The sequence below is a fragment of the Periplaneta americana genome, chromosome 12 (assembly GCF_040183065.1).
Source record: "Periplaneta americana isolate PAMFEO1 chromosome 12, P.americana_PAMFEO1_priV1, whole genome shotgun sequence".
Classification (NCBI taxonomy): domain Eukaryota; kingdom Metazoa; phylum Arthropoda; class Insecta; order Blattodea; family Blattidae; genus Periplaneta; species Periplaneta americana.
In genome coordinates, this window is record NC_091128.1 from 172107848 (window position 1) to 172126596 (window position 18749).

At 36.3% G+C, this 18749-nt stretch overlaps 1 protein-coding gene across 6 annotated transcripts in view; it reads right to left on the reverse strand.

The window, feature by feature from the left end:
• smash (smallish) overlaps window positions 1-18749 on the reverse strand; it is a 598237-nt gene that overhangs the window by 130077 nt on the left and 449411 nt on the right. For all 6 annotated transcript variants that reach the window (XM_069842563.1, XM_069842564.1, XM_069842565.1 and 3 more), the window contains one exon: window positions 14197-14238. The gene's annotated coding sequence lies outside the window, so the exon portion shown is untranslated. The remainder of the gene's footprint in view (window positions 1-14196; window positions 14239-18749) is intronic.

Genomic DNA, 18749 nt, shown 5'->3' on the forward strand with positions numbered 1-18749 from the left:
GCTACACGAAAATAGTGAAACTGCAGTTTATATGGTATTCCACAGCCTTCCTTATTATCCATGGATGCTGTCATTGTTACAATCGATATATACGGCCAGTTACGTTTCATATTGTATTAGCAAAAATATTATCAATTTTATTTAAAAAATGTAAAAATTGTATTATCATTATTATTATTATTATTATTATTATTATTATTATTATTATTATTAAATACAAATATAAAACCGAAAATTTAATATAACTGAAACATTTAACTACATTTCTGCTTTGCATGGAATAAAAACTCTTTAGAAAATTCAGGCCAGTTCAGATGTGTTTGTATAATAATTATTTCATACATACGGCGAAGTCCTCGTAACACGGTAATATTTCAAATTGATAGCGACTTCGACTAGACATTTATTTTGCAGCCCAGTGTATATATCAGCCAGAACCTCAATCAGAGGTAAAATATATAAGGAAAAAATTAATTAGCCTACAATAATTACTACTGTAGAATAAGATAAGTAGTAATATACGTTACAAGAGCGGTATGTTGACGTTTTCATGGTCGAAGAAAAGATTGAAAAAGCGAAACGTAGTTGAGCTTTTTTAATTTCCGAGAACATGAAAACAAACATACCGCTCGTGTATCGTACATTATTTTGTGCGAAGATCGTTTATTACATACCTGAAAGACGATTTTCTAATTAGTTGCAATGAAATCTCCATGTTGGTTTCTGTTTAATGACGCCAACTTCGGAACACCAACATATCTTTCTTCAACTTTGTTGCTATAAAATGTTTTCTGTGTTTACTATACTCCAGCAGGCCGTGATATACGTCTGTCTTTTTTTCCCCCCAGTCTATACTTGCGAACTTAAAACAAACGGTAAGGTTATGTAATGATTTATTTTTCATTTTAATATTTTAACAATATTATTTATATAACATATTGCAGTAATAACATCGGCATCTGGAATCTTGTTGATTTTTTCACGGCTTCCTTAATGTTACTTGTATCAGGAATGCAATAAGTTTCGTGGAGTAGTAAACTTTACTTAATTTTTGCAAATATTTAAAAACAATAATTAACATTGCAATTTAGGTGAAATTGCAGGGGTAAGTTTCCAATTTATAATTATTACTATGTTAAACGTCTCTAAAAATAATATATTAAAAGCCTAAAGCAGTAAAATGAATGTCGCGCTTAAGCGGTAAGAAGAGGGAAATTGTTATGTGTGTTACGTTGGGAATACTGAATGTGGTATTTCACACTTACCGCGTATTGGTTCTGTGCGGAAAACAAGCAAATACGCACGATCTCGCACAAAAGTATATTACACGTAGCTGAAAGTCCATTATGTGTTCGTGGGAAATCATAACACGCTCTGCTTTCGTGTCATAAACATCGCACTCACAAATAATGGTCAATTTTAGCCACTAATAGGCCTAAGTTGAATATACCGAGCGAGTTGGCACAGACTGTAACGTTTAAGACTCATATTCGGGAGATCCCGAGTTCGAACCCCGTGATCAACCAATCTGACTGCGTTTTTTTATGTTTTCCCTCAGTCAGAAAGGCAAATGCCGGGTTGGAAATTTACATGCCATGATTCATCACCGCCTCAGTCACCAATATCATAAACATTAATAAAAAATCTAAAAATCAGTTACATGAATACAAGCCATCTACAACACACAATATAAACAGGAATTCAACAATAGTAACAACGGCCTACTGATATACCCGCAGATCCTACACATGCGATATGACCATAGATATAGATGTTTAAGCGTGTATAAAAAAAAAAGGTTGTCTCAGGAAGAGACAATCCAGTAAGTCACCATATGCAAGTTTATATAGTAATTACTTTCATAAAAGCGAATGACTGCTTCACGTCCAAGCGCCAAGCCATTTTGTCGGTTTCGTTACACTCTTTGGATGATTTTTAACCAACAGTTACAAATACCGGCACTCCTTATCATGTTTTCAGCGCGGTACAAGATCTCTACTTAAAATACCAGTAGGTATCTATGAAAGCGAAAATCCCCACTTTCAACTCGAAAGATTCGGATGCGCTGATTTGTGTCCGGAAACGCTACCGCTGGCCTTAGAGGAGTACGGAATGATAAAATGTTAAAATCTCCATCTGCCGCTACTGTGGAAGTGGGGGAAGGAAATGAGAGAAGGGCTGAAATGCATGAGGACACCGGATGGGCATGGCAGACTACACCTCCATGACGAATGGTTGGTTCTTTCTGTGTTCGTGACATCGCTTGTTTCTTCGTGGTTAATCTGCGCAACTTTGTGCGAGATAAATCTCGTAGTTGACGAAGTACAGACATCTGACAACGTCCAAATAATGAGTCGCGCAGAAATTGTCGCTAAAGGGCGTTACGAAATGTAACACACAGGAGTCCCTGTGTCTATAGATTACTCCACATTATTAGTAAAGGCCCTCATTCGCGTTGTGATCTGCATCGATACATGTTGCAAGTATCGGCATCACCATTAGTCCGGATCGGCTTACTTAAGGGGTTAGGTACAGCTTACAACAGTAAATTTTGGAAATAGTCAACATTTTTTCCCTCTATTACTGTATATTATACTGTATATTGTAATAATAATAATAATAATAATAATCCGTGGCGCTACAGCCCGTGAAGGGCCTAGACCGACCGGCCTGCTGCTGGCCTCACGCCCACATGCCGAAGCAGGGGTGGACGATCACCCAACCAGAATGGAGGTATCGTGTGGTTAGCACGATGATCCCCCCAGCCGTTATAGCTGGAATTCGCAACCGTATTTCGCTACCTATCGTAGCTCCCCAAGTGCATCACGATGCTGGGTGGGCACCGGTCCCATACACTGGCCGAAATTCATGAGAAAATTTCTTCTCCCACGAGGACTCGAACCAGCGCGCATTCCGTAACGCGAGTCCTAGGCGGGATGCCTTAGACCACGACGCCACGGCGCGGGATACTGTACCTTGTACAATAATGAAAATTGATGTGTAAAACACTACCCTTCTGCTATATGAAAAAAAAAATATATTTTTACGATTTAAAAAAAATTATTTACATTTTTTTTTTAATTCAGTTCACTGTGCAGTAATGAAGCGTTTCCCACATAACTAAAAAATTATCCAACAATCTATGATGAAATTTTTTGTGTGTACTATAATTATTTATGCATGTCATATCTACAATATGGTGCAAGATAACTTCTCTACCTTTGATAGACTGTCTGATAAAAAATAAATTCATTTAAAAAGTGGTCAAATATCAGTATTTTCTTCTAACACAAAATGAAAAAAAAAAAATTATTTATTAAGGAATGTAGTTGAAAGAGCATGATATTGTAAACATGAGTTTCACCAATAAAATAAAAGAGAGAGAACGTGGAAAAGTTAACAAGTTTACGAGTTATGAGGGAAACGCTTTATCACTGCACAGTGAACTACCATCATTATGATTTTTTTTTTTCGTTGTTGGTAACTCTATAGCATCTATTAGATGCTTTATGGTTGTGCTAACAGATTGAGTTACTTGTCAACAATGTGACGTTGAAACGTGTGTTCAGGTTACTGCCCAGCGCCAGTCCTGATGTATTTTTATATTTTGATGATTGGTTAATTAATATTAACCCGGCACACTCACACAAATTTCCAGACTCTAGACACCCAGGTAACTTTTCTTCTTCAAGAAAAATTCACCGAGAGCCGAGCCCGGGATCTACAAGCCAGCATGCTGACCAACAGACCACGGAGGCAGTCATTATGGGGGGGGGGAAATTATAAAAATATTTTTTTCATATAGCAGAAGAACAGTGTTTTACACATACCAATTTTCATTATTGTACAAGATACAGGAATGGAGGAAAAAAATGTTGAATATTTCCAAAAATTTTACTGTTGTAAGCTGTACCTAACCCCATAATACCCTAAGCGTGAAACCTAACAATTTTTCCCCTATTGCTACATTTTCTAGTGGATTATGGTGATTTTCTAGTTGTCAGGTTGAATTTTCTTTTACCAACTTTGTTTCAAATTTCAGGTACTGAGAAATACTACAACTGCCAGTTATTTTCTAACTACATTAAGTTAGCAGCAATAATTTCGGTTTGCAGTAGAAGGAAACTGATGAATTTAGAGTAACTAGACTTGTGAAATTTGAACGTATTTTTGACGTGTAACGTGTATATTCGAGATATGTTCATAAACAAATTGAAGGGTTTGGGGGAATGGAAATGACACTGACGTCATTCGATTTCGGTCGCCATGGAAATGCGATAAACTCAACAACGTAAACCAGTCCATTCCTATAGACAAGGGAGGTTAGCAAATATACATATAACCTACTTGGAATAGCTGATTATATATAATTCATGTGGGTGGAGGTTTGCATTGTGTTTAAAAAATGTTATTGAGCTGTGTTTTGATATGGACGTGAAACAGACGCGTGCAGAATGCATATTTACTGGATATTTTGATGTGCTTGTATACAGTTTTTTTAATAGTGGGTTCTTACTATTCGTCATCCAGTCATATGAAGCCAGTTACGTAGACCAATTTACCGAAGAAGTCGTTGTCCAGGGTGCGCCATAGGAGGCTGGTCTACGCTACACCCGCGATGAGATAATGGTGGAGATTTGTTGGGATGCCACAGGGGAACCGGAGCTCCCAGAGAAAGGCCCTGTGTTACCTGGACCACGGGCTTGCCAACACAAGTTATAAATCGGGAATACGCCCGGGATCGAACCCGGGTCCACAGGATTATAACTCCAGCGCTCTAGTCACTAGACCTGCAGAAAAGTATATTCTATTATCCATGTGCTAAAAAGGATAAATGTTCGTCTTCCCTCTTGCTTAAAAAAGTCCCTTGTTCAGACCCTTATATTTCCCTATTTTGACTATGCTGACATTTTACTGACTGACCTCTCCAGCGACAACAAAACGAAACTTCAACGTGCTCATAATTTGTTTACGTTTTGTAAGCAATGTTCGTAAATATGATCACATTACCCCATCCCTGGAAGCAATAGGTTGGCTTAAACTAGATAAGAAAAGAAATTTACATTCACTTCTCCTTCTCTTCGAAATCTTGAACTTTTCTATTCCTTCGTACCTGTCGTCTCGCTTCACTTACCTTTCTTCCCACCACAATCTGAACACACGCTCTCGCCATGAAACAATACTAACAATACCATCCCATCGCACCTCCTCATACTCATCCTCTTTCACAATAGCCCTGCCAAGACTCTGGAATTCGTTACCTGCTAGCATCAGGGACTGTCGAAATAAAATTCAATTCAAACGCAAACTTACTAGGCACTTGGTCAGTAATTGAGACTCGTTCAGACATGGTTTCTTGTAAATAGTTCTTTTAATCTACCACAAAATATCTCAATATCCGGTAATTTCATCACTGTAGAATTTTGTTATTGTAGGTTTAATTTGTAATTTAGTAAATAGGTACAAAAATATTCTTTGTTCTTAACTTCTATGATAAAATGTCTAGCTTTCATTAATCAGGTATTATTGTCGTACTTTAACTTTTATTGTAATTGCAATTGTAAATTTAATATTAATTGTAATCTTATTGTTCATGTTATAGTTGTAATCCCCTGGTAGAGGGGCATAGAAGGCCTGACGGCCTTATCTCTACCAGGTTAAATAAATAAATACTAATACTAATAATACTAGACCATCGTGGCAACTTCGTGGCCTATCCCAGTTAATTGTTAATTATGTATGTGACTCGAAAATAGTTCTTTATTTGTCCTTTTAAAAGTATATTCAGTTTTGATGCATTATTATTATTATTATTATTATTATTATTATTATTATTATTACTATAGAAGGAATGGAATGGAATTGAATTTACAGAGGGGGCCACCGTGGCCCAGCACTGCGACCTGTTAAGATCTATTGCTCTAATCCTCGAGTGACGCATTTCCAAACCCACACCCACACCCACTGTGTACCCAGCTTTCGAACAGGCAACCCCACTCGTCCCTAGGCCAGCACCCTCCGTGCGTCGCCAGCCGGCGTTCGGGGGATACTACGGATGACGAAATGGAGAAATGGTGACGGAATGCCTAATGTGGGGGGAAAACGGGAGAACCCCGAGAAAAATCCCAACTGCGACCAATCCTGACCGCGACTCGAACCCGGGCCGCCTGCGTGACAGGCTGAAGGTCTGACCACTCAGCCACCGCAGAGGTTACCCAATAGCTTATGTTGTTCAGTTCATTAGACACACTAAAACCACAGTCTAGTATATAGTCACGAAGCTCAATACGTAGTAAATATGAATCCATAGATAGTTACTAACCACTAGGATCGCTACTATCGCCTCATTACAGACAATGCGAAATAGTACCTGCATAGTCTATTGTTCCTAGTACCCTCATCAACTCAAGCTTCGTGGCTATAGGCCTATATACTAGTAGGTTATTTTTTACGACGCTTTATCAACAGCTTTGGTTATTTAGCGTCTGAATGAGATGAAGGTGATAATGCCAGTGAAATGAGTCCGGGGTCCAACACCGAAAGTTAGCCAGCGTTTGCTCATATTGGGTTGAGGGAAAACCCCGAAAAAACCTCAACCAGATAACTTGCCCCGACCGGGAATCGAACCCGGGCCACCTGGTTTCGCGGCCAGACGCGCTGACCGTTACTCCACAGGCGTGGACCCTATATACTAGACTGTGCTAAAACCTTACAACAATTTGTACTTATCCTAATTCTATTAGCCTGCAGGCCTATATGCGTTACACGCAATCACAGAAATTTCCTGACATATTCTGGTACTTTTCATCGCCAAGAATGCTACAACATTTAACACAAACATTGCCTACATTATTGTACAATATACTCACAAAAAGGATTTTATTATCTTAATGAAAATCTTCTTTGGTTTCGATCATCTTTGTGATTACGTAGGTCATAACCATCTTTTCTCTTTGCTTTGTCTTCGTTCTATTTACTAATTTTGTTGGCAGTACTGTTTTTGTAGGTGTTCTGATCCTAGCAACGAGATAGAAAGAGATTAAACTCGTTTGTTCCTAGTAGTCGAATCGAGTCGAGTTTGGAAATGGCTGGTTTTGACAGTCTGTATTTCGGTAAGAGTTCCGTAAGTGCTTTCAGAGTGGATACATCTTATAGTGCTTATTGTGTGTGAACAGTGTTATTTGAAGACATTTCTATAAATTTAGTTGTGTTAATTTGTAATTCGTTCCTTTCTTATTTATTTTTCTTCTCTCAATATATAATATTACATACACTCACCGAAGTTTTTTGAATATTAACGAAATACAACGGGGTACACCCCCATCTGTTAGGGATGGGGACCTAAACTCATTACATAACTATACATTAGAGAAAGAAACAACACAAAAAATGGAGACCGAGGAACTAAATTCCATTTCTACATCTAATACACAATCGCAAAAGTTACCGGTAGTATATTATGCACAGAATTCAAGAGGACCATATGCAGTATACGTCCAATCTCAAGACAATAATATAGGCAATTTACACCCACTGAAAATAGGACGATTATTATTTAAAAGAGACCACAAAGATATTCAAGAAATTAAAAGACTAGGCAGAAATAGACTGCAGATCAACTTCACAACAGCACAGGCAGCTAATAATTTCCTAGAAGACAAAGTACTAGAAACAGAGAAATTGGTGGCCTTTATTCCTAAACATAGAGTTACTTCCATCGGTGTAATACGAGGAGTCGACACTTCAATTTCTATTGAAGAGATACAAAAGGACATAAATAGTTCGGAAAAGGTATACAAAATAGAACGTTTTTATAGAAAGATGTATGTAGGGGAACAGGTGAAATATATTCCAACTCAAACAGTGAAGATTACTTTTGAAGCACAAAAATTACCTTGGTATATTACGTTATACTTTGTTAGATACGAGGTAGAGAAATATAGATTTCCTGTTCTACAATGCAAAAATTGCCAGAGGTATGGGCATCACGAAAAACAGTGCAGAGGACAATCCAGATGTGTGAAGTGTGGAGAAAATCATACCTTGGCTGATTGTTCAAGTTCAAAATTGCGATGTTGTAATTGTTCCTTGGATCACTTAGCGAATAGTGAAAAGTGTGTGATGAGGAAATCCCAACTCAATATTAAAAAGAAGATGACAGAACTTAATATATCCTTTCATGAAGCAAGAGAGATTGATTCAAAGCAAGAAAGGTCGTATTCAGCAGTAACGGAAAAAGATTTCCCACAATTGCCATCAGTCCTTCTTAGCCAGACACAATCCACCCAACACTTTCCGACCCCTCTAACACAGAGTACTCCGCGTAAGCGAACACGGGTAAATTTACCCACAGTTCCCGGCCAAAGAAACTCCAAAGAAAATCCTTTTCAACATTTCTACAAATCCCAACCGGGCAGGCTCGGTATTCCCAATAGATCTCAGAGACAGACCTTACTATTAGATAGTCCATCTAAAATTCATACGGTTCACAATAGTCAACACACCCTTCAAGAAGACGCAACTGCTCCAGTTCACCCAAATACAACAGATGCTCTACCAATGACATTTATAGATTCAATATTAAATCGGCTAATAAAAGACGTACAGAGAATGGATCCCACGAACACAGAATTGAGCGAGAAACTAGTCCAAGACTATAAACAAAAGATCCTCCTTAATTTAGTACAATGAAGAGTGTTCCTCTTCAGAAGCTATCGATATAAAATTTAAACAGACATAACCTTTCACCGTTTCATAGATTTATATACATATTTATATATACTTCTTACTGGGTTATTTATACATATTTTCGGTTAGCCCTTCCAAACTCTCCGATGGCAGATCTAAATTTAAAAATTCTGCAGTGGAACTGTCGTAGTCTCAAACATAAAATAACAGAGCTACAAAATTTGTTATCTTTACAAGAGATTGATATTGCAGCCCTATGCGAGACATGGATAAATCAATCCTTTCTACCAAAATTTCGAAATTTTACTTTAAATACAAAGAATAGGACGGACGGTAGGGGAGGAGTAGCAATCCTGGTTAGAAAGGGTATATCATATTCCTTATTACATCTCACAAATATACCACCAGAGGTAGAAGTTATTGGGATTAGAGTGAAAAATGTAAACATAATTAATATTTATCAACCTCCTAATGTTATCTCATCTACTACTAGTTGGCACGCAGTTTTTTCGCAAATACCACAAAACGAACAACTAATTATAGTTGGTGATTTTAATTCCCACCATCCCTGTTGGCACAGTAGCCACACAGATCAAAGAGGGCAACAACTTTATGAGGCACTTGACCTTTTAAATCTTGTTGTTTTAAATCAAAATGATAGTACGCGTTTAGTAGCACCTTATGGAGAACAGTCTATAGTCGATTTAACTATTACGCAACCTCCTTTGGCGTTGTATACAAACTGGAGCATTATAAAAGATTCAATGGGCAGTGACCATTTTCCTATTGTCACAGAAGTGGGAGTGTCTTGTTTTAGTAGGAATGTACAGGATTCGATTCGGAAGAGAAAAGGAATTGCTCATATTGATTGGATACATTTTTCTACTTCCCTTCAAGATATGTTAAATAAAAAGGAGAACATACCGGTTTCGGAAGGCATATGTGAGATCAATGCGACAATTACAAATTATCTAGATAGTAAACACCCTAAAACAAGAATTCTAAACAGTAGATTCCGCCCTCCTCTTTGGTGGGATGAGGATATAAAAAACAACATAAAGCTCAGGAAGGAGTTAACATCTCAATATATTAAAAATATGACGCCAGAAAATTACATGTTACTTAATAAACAATCTGCAATAACGAAAAAACTTATACGTAAGAAAAAAAGGAATTCGTGGAAACAATATTGCAATACATTAAGGAAAGACACACGGTCAAAGGAGGTATGGCAAATAATAAAGACGTTGAAAAATAACAGGACCTTCACAGACTCAACACCACTCAACTGGAAAACAATAGAAGAAATCAAGCAGCACATATGTCCCCTTACAGTGAGTGTTTCTCCATATACCTTTCAGAGTGATCTGAGTTTCAGTGACCACATATTATTACACCCTATTGAAAAAGGAGAAATAGAGATTGTGCTTGAAACAGTTAGGAATACAAGTCCAGGAAAGGATGAGATAACATATGATATGATTAAACATTTTCCAGACGAAGCATTTCGCCTCTTAATTCAACATTTCAATTATATTCTTCGCACACAAGAGGTACCGGATGCATGGAAGTATATATTAATAAAACCAATATTAAAGGCTAATAAAACGCCTGAGGTGCCAGAACATTATCGTCCCATTTCCCTCTTATCATGCACTCGGAAATTATTTGAACATATTTTAAAGAATAGACTTTTAAATTGGCTTCATAGAAATCATCAAATGCCTAGGTTACAGTTTGGTTTTCAAAAAAATTCTTCTACATATGATTGCCTTGCAATTCTTTTAACTGATATTACACTAGCCAGAAATAGAGGGGAGATTACGGACTTAATTTGCCTAGATTTAAAAGCGGCTTATGATAATATATGTACTTGGTATTTATTTCAGCAAATGGAAAAGATTGGAATACCGTCCCCGATAATCTGCATAATAGGGAAACTCCTTTCGAATAGACTTGTAACAATTAAATCCCATTTAGAGGATACAGAACCGAGGGAGGTGAATACTGGAATACCCCAGGGATCTGTCTTGAGTCCTTTACTTTTTACTTTAGCCTTACAACCTCTTGAAAAAATTCTCACAACACACGTACGAACTGTCATGTACGCCGATGATATCTTAATTTATAAATCAGATAAGTCTTCGCAGAGGTTAGCTTTCGCAATTGGAACAGCAATAAGAGATATGGAAAAATGGTCTTACATTTCTGGACTTTCCATAAATCCTACAAAAAGCTCCCACATCAGATTTAATTGGACGAGAAACATCACCGAAGGAAGATATCAAGTAGATAAAGAGGTCATTCCTTACAAAACGTCGGTTAAAATCTTGGGCTTAATAGTCGATTCGAAGCTTTCATTTACTACGCATATTCAACATATAAAATCCCAAATCCTTCCTAGATTAAATATAATTAAATGCTTAACCAATACATGGTGGGGAGCAGATCCCGGGTTATTGCTATTAATATACAAGACATATATTAGACCAATTATGGAATATGCATGCTTCGCTTTCGCTAGTACTAGTAAACGTAATATATCCGAATTGGATACACTTCAAAATACAGCTCTTAGAATAGCTTTAGGCTTAATGAAAACAACGCCGATTAAATCGGTCTTGCATACGGCTGCAATATCCCCAATTTTACACCGTTTTCAATTCCTAACAGATAAGTTTATAATTAAGAGAACGGCAATAATTTCTCATATCCTACTTCCAAAATTAAAATTACTGGGCCGATTGGCTCGAAATAGTCGCAAACTTTTCCTTAATACTCCATTGGTTAAGAGTTATCAGCAGGTTGAAATATTTGTGCCTAATATTTTAAAAAACAAAACACATCCCAGTTATACTATTCCGTATTTGGCATCATTCTATAAGATTCCTATTCATTTAAATTTTCTTAATATAGAACATCCAATAACACAGAATAACTCAGCATTATATAACTCTCTATTCCAGGAGAAATTGTCTGCATTCATTGATTACGATCACATTTATACAGACGGATCCAAACAACATTCAGGAGCTGGTGCTGCGTTCTGGATTCCCAGCCAAAATTATTATGAGATATATAAGCTCCCGAGTGAGACTTCTATTTTCTTAGCAGAAGTAATGGCTATTAGACAGGCTATTTTATATTACATTAGTGGAAATAATCGTAGACCGAACAACAAACTAATTATCTTTACAGACTCATTGTCCTTAACATTGGATCTACATACATTAAAATCGAACAAAGATAACTGGTACCTTAATAATATTAGATTCCTTTTATGGAGAGCCCGCCAGCAATTTTTGGACATCACACTTGCATGGATTCCCGGACACTCAAACATAAGAGATAATGAGTATGTAGATCACCTGGCTAAAAGAGCAGTGCTCTCAGGAAAACTGCTAAATATACTGCTTCCGTATAATACCTACACACCAAAACTGAAGCTAAATCTCCAAACTGCAAATCAAACCTGGTGGTTAAATCAAAATTTACAATCACCTACAGATTTATATACTCTCGAAAACAGATGGCTACACGTTCCATGGTTCAGTAAATACAAGCTAAAAAGAAACGAAATAGTTTTAATTAATAGATTGAGGGTAAATCATACACTAAACCCGGAAAAATTATTTCTTTTTAAATTAACTTCAAATCCTTATTGTCATTGTGGAAATAGGAGGCCAAATAATCAACATCTTTTCTTTGAGTGTGAATTAAATAATGGACATAGGGAAAAAATGTATGAGGAATTACAGCAAAAGAAGATACCTTTACCGACTAATCTTAAAACATTACTAGCGTCGGCAAATATGGACATTATAAGTATATTAATCAAGTTTATTAGACGTAGCAAAATTAAAGTATGAGGAATATTGATTTTTTTTTTTTTATGAAACCAAAGAAGATATTGTACTTCACAGAGGATATCATGATAAGTCAGAGACTATAGTATAAATAATTGAGCTGGCTACATGGACACTTTCTGGTGACCGAGGCCATAAAAGAGAAAGAAGAAGAAGAAGAATTTCGGTAAAGACGGAATAGTGATCGTTAAGTATCATAATTTTCCTCAAGGTCAAGTTCAGATTTAAGTGTCGTGCAAAAAGTTTATCATATTGTGTTTCACAGCGATTATTTCCTTCAGCTGCAATATTCGACTGTAAGTAATATTAATCTGAAATTTAACATACGCGTAATCATTCTCTATCAAACGACTACTAATATTATCCATGTTAAACATAAAAATAACGTAAAAGGCTTCACTTTCAGACAATAACCCGCATAAGAAATGTCTACATTGCGCAGTTGTTACGGAGACGACATGCATTTGTCTGTTTTCTGTGAGACCGGTATAAAAACATCTGGGCTGTTCTCGTTTACATTCAGCAGCAGTGCCTCAAACTTCCTTGTGTTTAGGGTTGTGTTTTTTGTTATTAGTGTCGTTAGAAGTTCTCATCAGCACATCCAGTACTTAAATAGATCTCAATTATTTTAACTATTAGCTAATAATAATAATAATAATAATAATAATAATAATAATAATAATAATAAGCGACCGCGTAGCTCAGGCGGTAGCGCGTTTCTCTGCTGATCGGGAGTTGCGCTCGGACGGATTCGATTCTCGCCTGGATTGATTACCTGATAGGTTTCTTCCGAGAGTTCGATTCTCGCCTGGATTGATTACCTGATTGGTTTCTTCCGAGAGTTCGATTCTCGCCTAGACTGATTACCTGATTGGTTTCTTCCGAGGTTTTCAATAACAACTACAATAATAATAATAATAATAATAATAATAATAATAATAATAATAATAATAATCATCATCCATGACGCTACAGCCCTTTAAGGGCGCAGACCGACCAGTCTTCTGCTAGCCTCACGGCCACATGCCGGAGTAGAGGTGGACGATCATCCAATCATAATGGAGATATCGTGTAGTTAGCACGATGATCCTCCCTCCAGCCGTTATAGCTGGCTTTTGTAACCGGATTTCGCTACCTATCCTAGGTCTCGCAAGTACATCACAATGCGAAGTGGACATCGGTTCCATACACTGGAGAAAAATTTCATGAGAGATTTGGGTAGTTTCCTAGTACCCGGTACTCGTTACATAGTCGTTTTTTGTGTTTACACAGTGGCTTCTTTCTGAAAATAATTTTAAAAGTTTGTTACTAGATGTGATTCTAGTCAGTTTGTAATATACTTTTGGTCCAGGGAAAATATACATTTTTTTATGATTATACAACAATCGCTGATTTAACAGGTTTATAACGAGTACAGGGTACAGTCAGCCCCCAGTTCCCCTTGCAAGGGCAAGTTTTCATGTAAATTTTGTTTCTTCTCTAATTAATTTTATTGATTAATTAACTAATTAATTCAATATACTAGACATTTCGTGAAATAAGTTTTGAAGAAATTCTATGGCGTAATTGCGTAGGTTTGCACTCCAACATCTATTTTTTTTCAGTGGGATAAAGTGGAGGTAACAAAAGACGGTGAACTAACCTGTTGTGTCGGCAAAAAGAGCGCTTGCTTCTGCGCAGCGATCTGCAACAAAAAAAAAAAAAAACAGTAAAAATGAGTAACAGTTCAATGTCGATTATACGTGTTTCTTGCTCAAAGGCACTTACTAAACTCAAGACTGTTTTTAAAAGCTGAGAAATTGAAATACGGAGCAGAAAACCGAAGCAGATGCTTCTAAAAGTGTTAAGGGCCTAAACATCCGAGATCTAGTTATAAGTAGAGGGCGGAATCATATGCATTAAAGAGTTGAAATATGTGGACGCACATATGCCCTTAAAAACCAGGATATATGCAATAATGCTGGGTAACTTTCGGTGCTTGACCCCGGACTCATTTCACCGACATTCAGACGCTAAATAACCTAGATGTTGATGCAGGGTCGTAAAATAACCTACTTAAAAAAAGATATATGTACTAAAAATAACAAAATATGCATTATAAAAAATGAAACACTGGTTTTATTTTAAGAATTTTACTTCCATTTACAGTTTTCATAATTATTAATACCCACAAAATTTTAAGTCCCTAACGGTGCATGTACACGGTTCAACTTTTCTTTCAAGTTTTACGCATTCAAGTGATGCATGCAATAGTACACGAAACGCATTATTTACAAAAAGGCAGTAAAGTTATCCTATTTCATAGAAGAAACTTCAAAATCTGTGAAATTAGAGTTGCAATAAACTACTACATATTTTTCCAAATTCTCATAAAACGATTTTCTATTGTCCACAATAATGTTTTTATAGGAGCCGGTAAGTAAAATGCTGTTAGTCTACAAGTGTAGCTCACAGATGTCGGTAGTGTCGAGAAGGTTAGCCTACTCAAGGCTCATTCACAATGAAAATTAAACATAACGTAAGCGTTAACTTAACGTTACAGTAAAATCAAGAAGTCATACCATCATTCATGATGGGGACATAAACATAACAGCAAACATACTTGGTAACCATGGAAACATAACAACGACGCCATTTCCTCATATTCTGTCGTATACTTCAGCGCTCCACGATTGTGTTCTGTTTGCAAATCACGTAAGCATAAGCATGAAAGTTTGGAGTTTGCAAACTTTCATGTTAACGTCTAACGGTAATGTTTATGTCAATGCTTATGTAGAGTCTATGCAGTGTACCACAGCAGTGGATCGACATTTCACACGTAATGAATGAATTGAAATTATGATGATGACGATGATAAATTACGTTATATTTATCTAGAATAATGAGTTTAATGGCTTTAATAATGAGTGCTTTATTGATGGTGGTGCCACCATCCGTGTTTTGTTAGAGTTCCTAGATAATAATTGAATGTAAGAGTTGAGAGATAGGATCGAAATATTTATTACCTACCTTATTTCGTAATCCAATAAGAACTTACAACGGCTTTGCTTCTAGTAAATACAAGTTAACAGGTTTTCCTTATTCCTCAGTGATAAACTAGCTGTAATAATAATTTATATGTATATGTAATAAATTTATTAATTTCTGCAAAGAGTTCAATCTTGAATCCTCTTTGGCCAAGACTGTTTCTTTGATGGCTCTAAAATATTCAATCTATCTTCTGAGAAATCACATATATAAAGCAAATAACACAATAATAATTATATTCGTCACGAAAACATTTTCATAAAATTGTACGCATTTACTAATACTTGTATATTTGGTATACTTTGTCCTTCAGGACAACCCCTATCTTAGGGGAAGTTTCTTTACATACATATAAAATTATGTATCAAACTTATTTAATATCTTTTACAATATACAGGGCTATGGATTTACTTATAGGAGATTTGTTTTTCCATTTTCAATACTATCAAATTTTTACATATTTTAATTGTTGCTGGGATCAAAGACCATACAACGGTTGAACCACAGTCTTAGCACAGTCTAGTATATACAGTCACGAAGCTTGAGTTGTGAGGGTGCTAGGAACAAAAGACTGTGCCGGTACTATTTCGCATTGTCTGTAATGAGGCGATATTAGCGATCCTAGTGGTTAGCAACTATCTATGGATGCATATTTACTACGTACTGAGCTTCGTGACTGTCTATACTAGACTGTGGTCTTAGTATATACAGTGACGAAGCTTGAGTTGTGAGGGTGCTAGGAACAAAAGACTGTGCCGGTACTATTACGCATTGTCTGTGATGAGGCGCTAGAAGCGATCCCGGTAGTTAGCAACTATCTATGGATGCATATTCCCTACGTATTGAGCTTCGTGACTGTATATACTAAACTGTGGTTCAACCCTGAAGTCTATACATTACAGATAATGTAATGTATAGACATTATTATTCATCGATCCAATTTATCTTTGAGTACATACGTAGATTTATTAATTTATGTTAATGGAAGCCATCATTGTATCCAACCTATTAGAAGCAGTATGCTCATTGTCTCGACTCTTAAGACGCATTCACAATAATTAAAATTAAACATAACCGTAACATAAACACAGAAGTTTGCGCCCAGGCTACCAAATGGGATCATTCACAATGATTGACATAAGCAATGACATAAACATTACCGTAAGACGTTAACATGAAAGTTTGCAAACTCCAAACTTTCATGCTTATGCTTACGTGATTTGCAAACAGAACACAATCGTGGAGCGCTGAAGTATACGACAGAATATGAGGAAATGGAGTCGTTGTTATGTTTCCATGGTTACCAAGTATGTTTGCGGTTATGTTTATGTTCCCATCGTGAATGATGGTATGACTTCTTGATTTTACCGTAACGTTTATATTCTTAAGTTAACGCTTACGTTATGTTTAATTTTCATTGTGAATGAGCCTTAAAATCAAGAAGTCATACCATCATTCACGATGGGAAGATAAACATAACAGCAAACATACTTGGTAACCATGGAAACATAACAACGACGCCATTTCATCATATTCTGTCGTATACTCCAGCGCTCCACGATTGTGTTCTGTTTGCAAATCACGTAAGCATAAGCATGAAAGTTTGGAGTTTGCAAACTTTCATGTTAACGTCTTACGATAATGTTTATGTCAATGCTTATGTGAATCATTGTGAATGATCCCATTTGGTAGCCTGGACGCAAACTTCTGTGTTTATGTTACGATTATGTTTAATTTTCATTGTGAGTGAGCCTTTATGCTTACGTGATTTGCAAACAGAACACAATCGTGGAGCGCTGAAGTATAGGCTACGACAGAATATGAGGAAATGGCGTCGTTGTTATGTTTCTATGGTTGCCAAGTATGTTTGCTGTTATGTTTATGTTCCCATCGTGAATGATGGTATGACTTCTTGATTTTACCGTAACGTTTATATTCTTAAGTTAAAGCTTACGTTATGTTTTATTTTCATCGTGAATGAACCTTTACATTCAATAATTTATTATCGAGGGAGTCTATGTTTTGTCAGATTACAATAAGTTAAATAAAACTGAAAGTGGTTACACTATCTTCGTCTCTTGTAATTTTATATAGCGATTTTTCATTTTTTTTTTACATTATTTTGGGGGTTGACTGTTAAAAAGGAACAAATATTTATTTGTATGCACTAACCCCTGAAATATGCATTTATATGCACTATAAAAACATGTAATTTGGTTGCAAATCTCTTGAAACACATATAAATATTAATTGTCACTATAACAAATTTATTTAAGGCCAAATTAAAGAAGTACCCAATTTCTCACGCCTTCTATTCTGTAGGTTAATTCATGACATTCAATAACACTTCATGAAATTGATACTAAAACTTTGTGTTGTACTAGTAGACTATATTGTAAATCTCGTCTATATATATTTCATCTATACTCTAACTATAAATTAAGACTTTATAATAGTATTAAGTTTTTTGACTTGTTCCATATTCTAGCTGTAAGCATGTATGAATACCATGGAATGTTAATAAATACAATACAGTACAATACAATACAATACAATACAATACAATACAATAGATATTATTCTGTTGGGCCAATTAATATCATCTTTAGTAAAAAAATAATAGCATAAGTCTAAGTAAAGATAAATTTTTTGGTCTTACAGAATGTATCTGTTATGGTAAAATTAATAACAAATGGTAGCATAAGGTTTCGAAGAAGGGAATAAAACGTGAAAATATGCTGAAATCTGTTCCATAGTTGCAAGTAACATAAGGAACGACTTGAAGCAATTGTTGAATGATATTGGGAATAATAACCTTTTCAAAGAAAAATTCCGAAATTCTTTACTTAATTGTGTAAAACTCTTGGTCAGCTATGCTGAGACCTTCCACTCTGGATCTGCTGCTGGACGAGATTTGACCGAGCGAGCTGTTCGGTTGCCTCTGTCTGTGGCATCCGGACAGCCTCGGCAGCTCGAAGGAATGAAGACAGAGAGGCGGGAGCACCGCGGGAAAAACTTGCCCGTGTGAACCGGTACCACATGGTCCATCAGCTCACTACAGGAGTAAAACTTGTTTACGCTTGGAAGCGCTTCCTGTTCAGGGGGGGGGGGCGCCCTGGGTACAGTTACGACAGCAGGAACTGGTCTTGTACGGGCGGGGCAAGGTTG